Genomic DNA, 13,186 nt, shown 5'->3' with positions numbered 1-13,186 from the left:
TATTGTTAAGAATACAGTATATAATACATATAGAAAATATGTGTTAATCGACTATGTTATCTATAAGACTTCTGGTCAACAATAGCTACTAATAGTTAAGGTTTTGGAGAGTCAAAAGTTAAATGTGGATTTTTGACTGTACTCAAGATCAGCATCCCTAACCCCCATGTTGTTCAGTGGTCAACTGTACTGTCTTTAAAGACATGTAGGAAAATACATTTGGTTGAAATTCCAAATACCTCCCAAGAAAAATCCCAGAATTAAGTCTAATGATTTAACATGTCATCAACTTCTTGCTTTGTGTATATTTTCCTTCAATTTTCAACTTCAATTTAAATGTAATAGTGACGTCATGTAGTCATATTGATTAAAAACTAGCTCAAATCTTTAACAGCAAGAAATATTCAAATGTGGGATAAATAATTACATTCCCAAAATGTGAAGTTAATCATATGAGGTCAAAATGAATAGTAATCTCATTGTTATTTGAATAAAATTAAATTATAGATCAGCATTCACAAACTATTAATAAGCTGATATATAATTAAATTGGGGTTCACAAATATTGGAGAAGGAAGTTATAAGGGAGGAAACTAAAATAAATTCCTGTGTGTGTGTGTGTGTGTGTGTGTGTGTGTGTTTGTGTGTTATACATTTAAAGGATCAATACATACTTGTAGGCTTTAATGTAACTGATAGATACAGAAACAGATATAGATGTAAGTATATGTGTTTTTAGCTCTATCTGCTAAGAACAATTGGGAGTAAAAAAACTAACTGATACACTGAGCATACCTAGCCCATAGATCTTGGTTTTAAACCATTCTCCAGGGCTCCTTGGAGAAATGGCTAAAGTGAATCATGTATACAAATGAATATAAGTTAATTTTAAAAAGAAAGATATAAAGGATCAGAGAGGTTATGTCACCTATATAATGTCACAGGCAAATAAATGTCAAAGTGAATGTGGATTTCTGACCAAAAGAGTAGACACCTTCACTTACCAGTTTTGTGAACTTGGGTAATTTTTTCAACAACTAGACCTTGATTTCCAGGGCATAAAATCTATATAATCATAATAATTTTTACCTCATAAGTAGGGTTATTGTGAGGAACTAAATGAGATAATATATGTAAAGTACAAAAGAAATTACTGTACATTGTAATCACTATGTGTTTACTTTTTATTATCATTGTAATTTTTATTGTTACATTTACTGTTTTTATTTTATGAAACCATGTCTTTTTCACTTCCTTATACATCCACTTTTTTGAGAAAAGACACAAAATCGATGCAAGTATACTACCGGTGATGAAAACTGTATCAGAAAATGGAATTTAACACCAGATGGTATATTTGCGAGAAAGTGAGGAAGCTGACCTAAGTAGTGTGGCGTTTAACAATTGGAGAATCGTGGGAAATATGATTTGACGGACACCTTGGGACTAGATTATACTGACCTGTGCAAATAAAGTGCAGATGGCTTTTGAAAGAGCATTTTTGGGGGAAATTTAGCCTTGCATTGGTATACAGGATGTTCCGGTGTGGAGGATAAAAGAAATTACCTTTATGCTATATCTGGAAAAGGGATGTAGTCACTGAATACCTAATAATATCTAAATTGCATTGGAAAAAATAAAATAAAACATCATTAATCCAAAATAATTGGACATGAATTCAAATACAAAATAGGAACATGTCATGAAGAATATATAATTTTCATTAATTTTAGCTTTATATGGTGATTTAGATTAGTCTAATAAGTAACTTTACACAGAGACCTTGTAGAGAATGACTTTAATATATATGTCTAATTTGTAATTATTAGAAATCCATTGTTTCATAAAAATAATTGATGTGCTAAAATTAATGTAAGTTTCTCCTACTAGGCATTTTAATTGTCTCCTTTGGAATTTTTAGTCTATTAATTTACTCAGCCATTTTTTTTGGTGGCAATGCAAGGAAAAATCTATAAAGACAAGCCAAGTGATCAAAAATTGATGCAAGTATTTCAGTATAGTTTCACTTTTAAAAAGCTAGAAATGACAACACAATATCCATTTATATTCTGTATTTCATCATTTTTCTCTTCATTTTTCTGCTGGTACAGTGCAAAGTCCAAAAATGTTAAGACAGGGGAAAAGGAAAAAGAAGTAAAGGTTAGAAATAATGAGCAAAATGGACAATCGCTCCTAGGTAATTGAGAGTGAACGCCATCATATCACCGTTAAAGTAAGGGCAACATCATTATTCTTATATTTCTGTGAAAATATGCATGGGTCACTAAGCAGTATTGCTGCACTTGTTACAGATGAACCGCCTGTCTCTAGAAAAACAGTTTAATTTGGGGGTTTAATGAAGGTTTAAATGGGAATGAAACTTATCAAACCTTGCATATGAAACTTCATTTGACCCAGAATCACTCCTCCTAATTCTGCAAAGTCAACGAAATGTATGAGAGTAGGAAGGAATGCATTACTAAACAAAATTTGGTCTGTGAGTTTTTTGCAATTTTTGTTCTATTTATCACTAATTAGAAGATACTGTTGTCACCAAATCCTCAAAAAGGACTACCATAAAGTTAGGAGAAAACAAACTAAAAGAATGAGACACAATTGTTATAGTATAGACAGAGCCTATTTTAAAAAATATATTGCGAATACTAATCAAATAATGTAGCCATTTCTAGGAATAATTATGGTTCCTTAAGTGTCGTGACACCTATAATGCTTCCATGTTCTAGCCTATTATTTTCACTTTGTTGCAGTCCTTAGAAAAATGAGGCGGACCAATTTCATAGTTCCAACTATAAATGTAAATATAATGTGAGAAATATAGGATCTGCTAGAAATTTTCAACAGCCCTTACAACTACTTATAAAAATATGAACTCGGTTTCCTGTGATGTGTGTGTGTGTGGTGTGTGTGTGTGCATGTGTGTGTGTGTGTGTGTGTGTGTACGTGCGTGCGTGCGCATGTGTGCACGTGCGTGCGTGCGCATGTGTGCCTTCATCTAGGGAGATAGAATTTATATAAAACAATAAGTCACTTCAGGTAGTCTTCTTCCCACTTTTAAGTGTTGTTGTTGTTGTTGTTGTTTGTTACATTGAATAAGAAACATTCAAAAAGTACCTGCATTGTGAACATACTTTGAAAGGTCATTAGAAATACAGAGGGGAGTTTGCCTAGATTTGTGCGAAGCTGTTAGAGAAAGGAACAGAAATAATTTTGAAGTAGATAAGAAAACCAATCTAGGAAAAAATAATTATGATAATTTTGGCAGAAGATGAGATGGATTTCTACTAGTAAAATAGAAATTAATATTTTGCTAGTTATCGTAAGTCATTTCCTGAGATCCAACTGTTTTTGAAAAGTTTAGTTCGGTTCATAAACCCCATCTCATCCCATCCCATCCCATCCCGTCCCGTCCCGTCCCGTCCCGTCTGGTCCCGTTCTGTCCCATCCCTTTCCATCCTGTCCCACCATACTCATTAATAAGTGATACAGGTTCTGGGCTATCTTTGCAACTATCAAAGCCTTTCTTTAAAGAACAATCTTGTCAAGTCATATAAAAAAAAACAAACAAACAGTAACAAGAACAACAACCACAACAAACCACCCCACAAAACATAATTACAAAAAAGTACGATACAGATGATATTATTGTTAGCTACAGGGTGTCATGGGAGCATTAGCCACTAAATGAAGTGCTATAAAAAAAACTTCACTGAGAAAGAATAAACCTGAAATGTAATGGGCAAGGAGAAGTCAGAACATAGGAAAGAGAAGGAAAAAATAGGCAAAACAGCCTTTATGCAAAAGCCAAGGGATATGAGAAAGCACGGTATGTTAGAAACATTTTAAATGAATTTTTTGGGTGGAGGATGGAGTGTTTTCATATATATTATGTGCTTTTCAAAATCAGGCAGAAGGGATGTTTTTCTTTTTAATCCATTTTTCATGTAATAAAACAATTCTGGGACGGATTTGATGTTATAAAACTCTTCAATGACAATGGTGGAGTTTGAATTTGTCTTATTCCATAACAACAAAACATGTGAAGTATAGTAATAAATATTAAGTCATGTCAAAGAGGAATCTACAGAACAACACAGGATATAGTAATAAAAGCTGTGACAATTTTATGCCAGGTGCCAATAAGGACTTTCTATGTGTTATTAAAGTTCATCAAATCTCACCACCTGTGAAGTAAGAACTATGATTATCATCATCTTGTGGATTAGGAAACTAAAGTACAGAGAGATAAAGCTTCAGTAACTTTTCATATGGTTAATAATTGGTGGAACTAAGGCATGAGTCCAAACAATTTAACTCCAAATTCCACACTCTGAACTGACGAACTACTGCTTCTTTAACTGTATTATTTATGTAAGAAGTCAATGATAAGAAAGCAGTGTCAAATAATTACAATAAATGGGAGCATTTTTGTACAGACATGATCTATAAAATTTAAAGAGGAGGAGTTTATTATTTTTACTTGAACGTTTGGTTTGGAAAATAAAGAATTAGCAAAATAAATGACGATCGCGATGCTCTGTTTCAATTCGCCTTCAGAACAGAGGTATTTATTTCACCTTCCACTGCTGAGAGTGCTGCCTGATAAAGGATGGGGGTCATCTTCCTCCTTAGAAATTGCCCGTATCTGAAGCTGCCTACCGGAAATTATACTCCCTCCTGAAGAGTAGCCCACAATGTCTGATTGATGAGGTATACAGATAGTTTATGTAACTTACCTAAGGTCACAGAGATTCCAAATGGAAGACTACAATCCCATACTTGTCTGATTCGAAGTCTAAGACATTTTCCTTTTATCACGTTTCCCCTGTAACTAAACTTTACAGATCAAAGTAATGACTGATAAATTTATGTATGTCCATTTCATGCGATCTTTGGTTTCCGATCATTTCAATGTGCTCTCATAAAAAACTTTGTTTCAATATCTTTAACATAGACCAAAAACAGAAAATAAACCAAGCGCAATATAAAAGAAATAAATATTTGACATTGAAACATGAGATTATAAATGGTATCCTGTGTTGTATATTCAATATATGTACATAAAAGTATGTTTATTTTATAGCTTAAGAATATAAATTTCCTGGCATTAAATATAAAATACTGTAAATCTGTGTGTCCTAGAGATGAGAAGAATCATTCTTTTTGATTCTAAGAATCTAAGCTGCACTTCGTAAATAGTAGGAATCAGTCGCACTGCAATCTAGGTTTTCATGTGTCATTGGATCTTTTATGGTTGTTGAAAATTCTGGAATGTCTGTTATTTGAAATACTGTGTATAACAAAAAGTATATCAGTTGTGCTTCGACTAATTCTAATAGAAAGTCTTTAGAATATTTCCAGGCCTGTAAACTAAGCTTTATTTTTTTTCCCCTCAGGAGTTTACCGGCAGGCAGTTGGTTCAAGACATTTGCTTGTTATATTCAACAACTAGTTAGGCTCGATAAGGTAGTAGTTTGAGCAATTGCAACCCCATATGTTGTGTTTCTTGCTGACAGCATGAATTTTGGCTCGAGGGCACTGACCTCTTAAGCCACATGTTATGATCAAAGTGATATTCACTGGCAATCATGATGGGAATCTCTATTTACAGAATTGCAGCCTTCTGCAATAGTCACACAGATCTAAGATGATTAAAAGAGCCAATGCAAATAAGAGTTACCTTTCAAGACCCATTTAAATAGAATTGTGTATACAGCAGTGCTGTGCCTCTCCATCAAGGACATTGCAACACCCGGCTGCAAGTCTATAGCAATATGTATAAAAGTCATAAAATATACAATCTGTTATCCAAGTTTGGCTTCAAAGGAACAACATTCTTAATCAAGTAGTACAGTGAACATAACTTCTAAAATACTCATTAACTGCCCTCTGAAATCAGTCAATTTTGGAAACTTAAATTATAATTTAAATATTTATTTGATATATTTGTATATTAAAAAGTAGATAAAGAACAACCTTCCCCCAAAGTCTCATTACCTTTTAAATACTCCTTAGTAGTAAAACTTGTTTAAATCATGTCATATGTAGTTATATAACTTAAGAAAATACTTTGTGTAGCATTGTCCTTAGAAAAAAATGCTGTTGTAAGTTTTACTCTTCTTATTTGTAAAGATAAAACATATGACTGCACTATCATTGGCTTTTTGAGATAATACTTATATAAATAATTGTCCTTGTTTTAATACTGAGTTTGTTTCTTGTAACTGTATTTCCTTAGAGAAGATACCACTGTGACCTAATTATATTAGTTATAGATTCTTTGTCAGGAACATTGTAGTTGCTAATATCAACCAACATATTTAGATACAGTTTGGACCGATTTTCTTAAGAATAGTATTAGTACATATGTTGGAAATGAGCATTGCTAATTTATAAGCATACATAATCACATACAATACATCCTATATCTATATCATAGTGACACAAGACTTATCAATGTAATGCATTAAGTGATTGTTTATCTAAAAAGCAGCTAGCACTCATTACAATGTGGTAGACACTAAATATTGTATATTGATTAACTTGATTAATCTTCAACCCACATCTATGAAGTGAATATTATTATTTCCCAGCTTTATAGAGAAGAAGACTGAGGCTTAGAGAGGTTAAATATTTTTCCCTAATGACTAAGTGCAAGCTAATAGTGACGGAGAGAGGATTGAAACGTGGCACTCGCTCACCAGAGCCAGGTTCTTAATCTTATATTATGGTACTTTGTTGATCCTCAATTCTGGAATTTGAGGGTTTGCTCAAGCTTTGGTACTGTCTCTAATGGATTGATCTGTAGTTTCCTTGGGCGAGTCATATAGCTCATCAGGTCTTGATTTAATCAGATGTCAAATATGGGGTTTAAATTGGATACTTTATCATATTTGTTTCCCTTAGAAGATTTTAGAGTTCAGAAACATAAGCGTCTCGCTAATCAAGTAATAATCTGTGCCTACGACTATGCAAACCAAATCTCTATATGTTCTACACATTCATGTAGCCATAGTGAAAATTCATGGTTAATATTCTTGATATATGTGGAATCAGCACACTATGCTAATGGGAAGAGAAAAAATGTAAATAGGTTTGTTACAACTTGCTAGAAGTTGTTAAATTTAGTAATGGCAAGTAAGATAACTAAGGAATGAAATAGTGTGGGGTGGGGATGATGACTACAATTTTAAATAGTGTTGTTAGGGAAGGCTGAAGTGTGAAGGTGCTTTTTGAGGATAGATTTGAAGGAGGTGAGGAAGCAAGACATGAAAAATATCTGGAGGAGAAGCCTGATGGTAGAGGGAAGAAGAACTCAAACTTCTCAAGGTAGAAGTATGTATAGTGTGTTGCAGGGACATTGAGGAAGCCAGTCAGTTAGAACGGAAGAAGGCAGGGAGTAGCAAGCATTAAATTTAGAGGAGTAATGAGGGCAAGATTGGTGATACCTTATAAGTGAATAGGATGGGAGCAATTGGTTCTGAAGTTCTGAGTAGAGAAATAAAATCTTCCGACTTAAGTCTTGAAAGTTTCACTCCAGAAGATTTGTTGAGAATTGATGAAAATCCTTTTGGAGGCAGAGCTACCAAAAAATCAAAGATGCATTATCCCAAGAGTCTTTAATGGACAAACACTGGCCCAGACTATAAGAAATAAATCCTTGCATTATATAAGCATGTGGACCACCGAGAGGCGTACAAATGCATCCACTTTACTGCAACAGATACAATTTGTATAAATTATGCAATATAAATGTATAGATATCACATTTCTTAATATCCAGACATGCTACTTGCAGTTGTTAAGATGCTATATTTTTAAATGTTGGCTTAGAAAGATACCAACAATTGTTATAAACCATGTAAAGTATAAAACACGAAATGTTTTATTTCGCTACAAGAGAGGACACTTCAATTCACACTCTTGTAAAAATGCTTTGTGAACTGTTGCTTGGCCTAATCAGACCACAGGAGAATTCAAACAGTAGATGGGGCATTTCAAAAACAATGTTCAAGATAGATCAATTGAAAAAGTGAGACAGCAATGGTTAGTGCCATATTAAATAAACTAAGTAGTCTTTATTCATGAAAGAAATTTAAATAGAGAAGAGACGTAGATGTAACAAGGGCTGGAAATTTAACAAAGTTTATATATAAGGGAGTGACTGTGTGGAGGAAAAAGAAAATCAGCTTCAAAATGAACTTTGCCTTTAGCCTTGTTAGCTTTAGAGACACCTTTGCTTTCTTTTTGACACCCTCATTTAACTGCAACAAATCAAATTTGTCTGATAGCTCCGCTTGACAAGAACCATAAGTAATTGCCAGGAGGCCAGGCTGCAGCTGTGGCCCTCCTATAGCACACAGTTGTGCTGTGTCGTTTGAATTTGTGCTTCAATGCATCTTTAAAACATTTCTACTGCATAACCTGATTAAAGTTGTGTCCCGTCTGTTCACTTGACTGCCGATGCTTAAAATCCTACTTCTAGCACAGCCCACAAATTTTAACTCCAGCATAAATATTTTTCAGAAAGAAATACCTATGAAAATAGGCATTTCTAACAGCTTTCATTTTATTAGCCTCCAGCATTTTATTGCCAATATCCAGGTACCTCAGTCTACTCACTTTGGCTCTCAAGAAATTTTTGTTTATTGAATCAAACCGATAATTTCTTTGCTATATTCATTTTCTGCCCCTATTTACTGTTTATAATTTGTTCATATTTTCATTCACAATCTTCGTATGGTCATTTATGGTCATTCAGCAGTTTTATGCAGTTCCAGTATAGATTCTCAATGAGGCTGTCAATTCCTTGAGGAAGACTAAAATATTTGCAAAATATTTAGATGGTTGGATATATGTTGGGGAAACTCAGGAAATGACTTTGTCAAATATATATTATCCATTTTTCATAGATGGGCTCCACGATTGGTATATCCTCTTGTTTTTTATATATTACCTTGAAGATTTATGTCTTGCAGAGAATACTATTTCAACCAAAAAAATTTCACACCTCCAACTTCCCTTTTTCTTGTTTGAGTATTAGCAATTTTCCCTATTACCACTCATTCTAGCAATAACTAGCCCTTAAATTTTGGGGCTTTCCCTTACTACTTTTCCATCACATTCCAAGTTATTCTCCTTTTTAGTATGCTGAACAATTGAGGAATTTTTTTTTTTTTAATTTAAGCTCTCACTCAGATTACTTCCACCACTTCAAATAAGTTAATAAGTTATTTTTTCCAGACAAAAAAGGTATTCTATTTCCCTATGAACTAGTACATCATCAAATAGTGTACATGTGTTCTTGGCAGTTAAATACAATTGCTTGGATCATAACTGCTCCTTTTGAGGAGTTTCTTAGGTCTATAAAGCTGAAATAATCTTTTAAAGCTGTTGCCTTTTGAAATGACTTTTTTGTTGTTGTTCAATTTGAAGTTCCAGGCATTAAAAGGACATGTCTTAATTAAATGACACAGTTGGTAAATAGTGAAGGCAACAAAATATGCAAAACCTTTAATATTTGTTGCAATGTGATTGATTGTAGATTAATATAAAAGAAATAATCTTAATACCTGAGCATAGCCATATTTGAAAAGCCTCTTCACAAAATAGTTGAAGAATAATCTTCTGAATAGGGGCAAATAGCCCTTCATGTCCGGGTCTTCAGGAGCCTGAGAAAGAATGCATTGTGAGACAACCCACAGGAACAGCATCCAGAGATACTGTACCTTCCATAAAGACTGTCAGAAACTTAACCTAAGATAGGCATAGTACATTTATTTGAGCAAGTGTAAAATAATAATTTCATCTGTTTTTCCTGAAAAAGAAAAGAAAATGAAAAAAGCTTCATTTGCCAAGAATGATGAAGCATGATTGATTACAACACTGTCTCAAATCTAGGTAACTGAATTGTAACATCGAAAAAGGTGATAGCATTTGAATTCTATTTGAGAAATTGCTAAGTTAAGATCTTTCTACTTGTCAAATTTAGGATCAGTCTACAATCAAAGATCTGTACTTATTGGACTCATGTGCAGAACAGACTCAGCCAAACATTGTCACTTTTGCCTTTCCAATTACTATAACCCACTGGACAGAAGACTTTCTTTCTCAAACACAGAGTAAGCAGTAAAATAAACCTGGGCGAAAAAAAAAAAAAGAAACCACAGACAGGTAGAAGATACTTGTAGTAAAATAAATGACAGGATTGGCATCACGACTATATAAAAAACACTTAAAATCTATAATAAAATGGCAAAAACAACAGAATAAATAATATAAACAATTAATTCATGGAAGCAGAAATCTAGGTGGCAAATAAATAAGTAAATAAATAAATGCTGGATCTCACAGCTATTCAGAGAAATGCAAATTAAAGTGGGCATTAGAGTAATTAAAATGAAGGTCTTTTAACACCAAGCACCAATATTCCAATAATTCAACTTGCAGAGAAACTTTAGCATAAGTGCACAGGAAGTATGTTATAGTGGTACTGTTTGAATATTTTAAAAGTGGGAAAAATCACTGTCCTCCAAGAGAAATAGATAAATAAGTTTGTGACTTGCTCATGAAATGGAAAATTATACAGCAGTTAAATGAACAAAGTGGAGTTACAAGTCTCCGAATATTTTCAAAATTTAAACGTTGAAAGAATTTCAAGAAGGTATTATATTGTGTGATAATATTGAGGTGATATATCAATATTGGGGTTTTCATCTGCATGTCCCTGATGTTTAGTGAGTTTGAACACCTTTTCATTGCCTGTTAGTCATTTGTATGTCTTCTTTGGAAAAAAATCTATTCAAGTCCTCTGTCCATTTTTAATAAAATTATTTAGATTTTTTTTTGCTGTCTAATTGTATGTATGTGTTCCTTTTATATTTTTGGATATTAACCCCTTGTGAGGTTCGCAAATATTTTCTCCAATTCTATGGGTTGCCTCTTTATTCTGTTGTTGCTTTTGCTGTGCAGCTTTTATGTTTTATATAGCCCCAATTGTTGATTTTAGCTTTTCTGTTGATTTTGCTTGTGCTTTTGGTGTCATATCCAAAGAATCATCGCCAAGACCAATGTCAAGAAGTTTTACCTACAGGAACTCTACCAGATTCTCACTCTTAAAATCAGAGAAAAATTCCTTTGTGTTTCCAGCAGGGGTTGAGGAAAAGTAACTTTTTTGAAATATGCCCAAAGCTCTTCTTAGCTAGGCCTGTCCTAAAGGGAATCTATTTTACCATAGCTTAACTGACTGGGTATTAACCAAAGCCTAACTGACCTATTTACAAATGGGCAAAAGGATTTATTATCAACCAAGTTACCACATAGGGAAACTCCACAAGCCAGTGTAAGAGCTCAGGCTCAAAGCTACCCAACCCAAGTGAGAGAGATAATGGGTATTATCACACTCTTCTACTTATGCATTGCTATGTAGGTTTAGCCCCAAACATTGTGTCTAACGCAACTATTTTATTTTTTAGCAGGCTTATTGAGATTTAATTGACATACGAGAAAACTGCATACATTTAAAATGTACAATTTGATATAATTTGGCATGTGTATATCCTGTGAAGACATCCCTTCAATTAAGAAGATAAACATATCTGTCACCTTCAAATTTTTGTGCCACATTTTGATTTTCAAAACCAAATTTTTCTATATTTATGTGTTTTTTGGACCCAATTTGAGAAAATACTATTTGGAATTTTTGTATATATGTTCATAAGAAGTATTGATCTGCAAGGTTTTTATTTCTTGTCATGTCTTTATTTTCTTCTGGTTTTATTATAAGGCTGATGCTAACCTCAGAATAATTAGGAGTATTCTCTATTTTTTTTTATGTATTTGTAAGAATTTATGCAGAATTGAAGTTATTTCTTCCTTATATATTTGGTATAATTTATCCAGAAAGCCATCAAGGCCTAGAGGTGTCTTTCTGTTTAAGTTCCCCTCGCCCTAACAATTTAATATCTAATTAATGTAATAAATAGATATTAGACTATTCAGGTTATTTCTTCTTGAGGTTTTATAGTTTGTATCTTTCAAGAAATTTGTCTTTTTTGTCAAATTTGTTAAATTTATTGACATAAAATTGTTCATAGTTTTCTTGTATTATTTCCTGTAGAATATATAGTTACTTGAAGGGAGCAAAAGTTAAAACAGGGAGACTAATTAGGTACTTCTATCTGGTCAAAACCTGTGATAAATTAGACTAAGGAGCAAAGTGCTACGTTGCCTTCCAATACTATGATTAGTCAGAAGAGTCATTAACAAATAAATAAATGAGTTGTATTAATATTCTCTTTTAAAGAAAGCAGGGTATTAATTCAATAGATACTTACTAATATATTATTATTAAACATATTATGTGCCAACTGTAGAGTCATTGCTTTTCTCTTTAAAAAAAAAAAGGCTAATTTTTTTTTTTTATTAAAATATCTGGAGACTTAAGACAAATTTTAGCTAATTTTTAGTAGAAAATTATTTAAGATTTAGCTTTGAGAAAATCCTAGCTAGTCTAACAGAGAATTGCATTATTTAGATGTCTTTCAGATAATTCCAGGTGATTTGAAATGTCGAATCCTTGCACATCAGATCTTCAAATAATGCTGTTTTGTTCAACATCCTTTCATTAGAGAGTTGATGGAATGCCATAGGAACCTAACTCTTGTTTATATCAATCAGCTATGGTTAAACTGGTTTCATTAAATGTCATTTGGCTTAAAGTTACAAAACCTAGCGATGACGTTAAGTGAGAACTTACTATAGCAACATGATGATTAATCACTGGAGGGGTACAGTCATTCTGTTGTGTGTCGAGGCACAAAAGCTGAGGCACATCCTGAAAGCAGCTGCAGCTGGAGACTGTCAGATAACTTCCCTTCTTGTGACAGGTTTCTCCTTGAATAAAGTTTAGGAGGGCATATAATGGAAATGCTGCCCCATGAAGTTTTCTAATGTTACACAAAATTGTGTCTACAGTCATGCCACCCTGAACAAACCCAATCCCATCTGATATCGGAAGCTAAGCAGGGTCAGGCCAGGTTAGTACTTGGATGGGAGACCACATAGGAAGATCCAGTGCTGTAGGTGTAAAAAATTAAAAAATATAAGGGATTGTAAGCTGACAAGGTCCTTGCAGTGTGTGAGGTCAACGAAGGGTTGCCTCACCTAA

At 33.3% G+C, this 13,186-nt stretch overlaps 1 pseudogene; it reads left to right on the top strand.

The window, feature by feature from the left end:
• The first annotated feature begins 12,985 nt into the window (after positions 1–12,985).
• Positions 12,986–13,104, top strand: LOC112485602 (annotated as a pseudogene).
• The last annotated feature ends 82 nt before the right edge of the window (positions 13,105–13,186 follow it).

This window comes from Pteropus alecto, unplaced genomic scaffold, assembly GCF_000325575.1.
Source record: "Pteropus alecto unplaced genomic scaffold, ASM32557v1 scaffold5, whole genome shotgun sequence".
In the NCBI taxonomy this organism is placed as follows: domain Eukaryota; kingdom Metazoa; phylum Chordata; class Mammalia; order Chiroptera; family Pteropodidae; genus Pteropus; species Pteropus alecto.
Note: the sequence above shows the minus strand (reverse complement) of the source record. Positions and strands in the feature narration are given on the sequence as shown.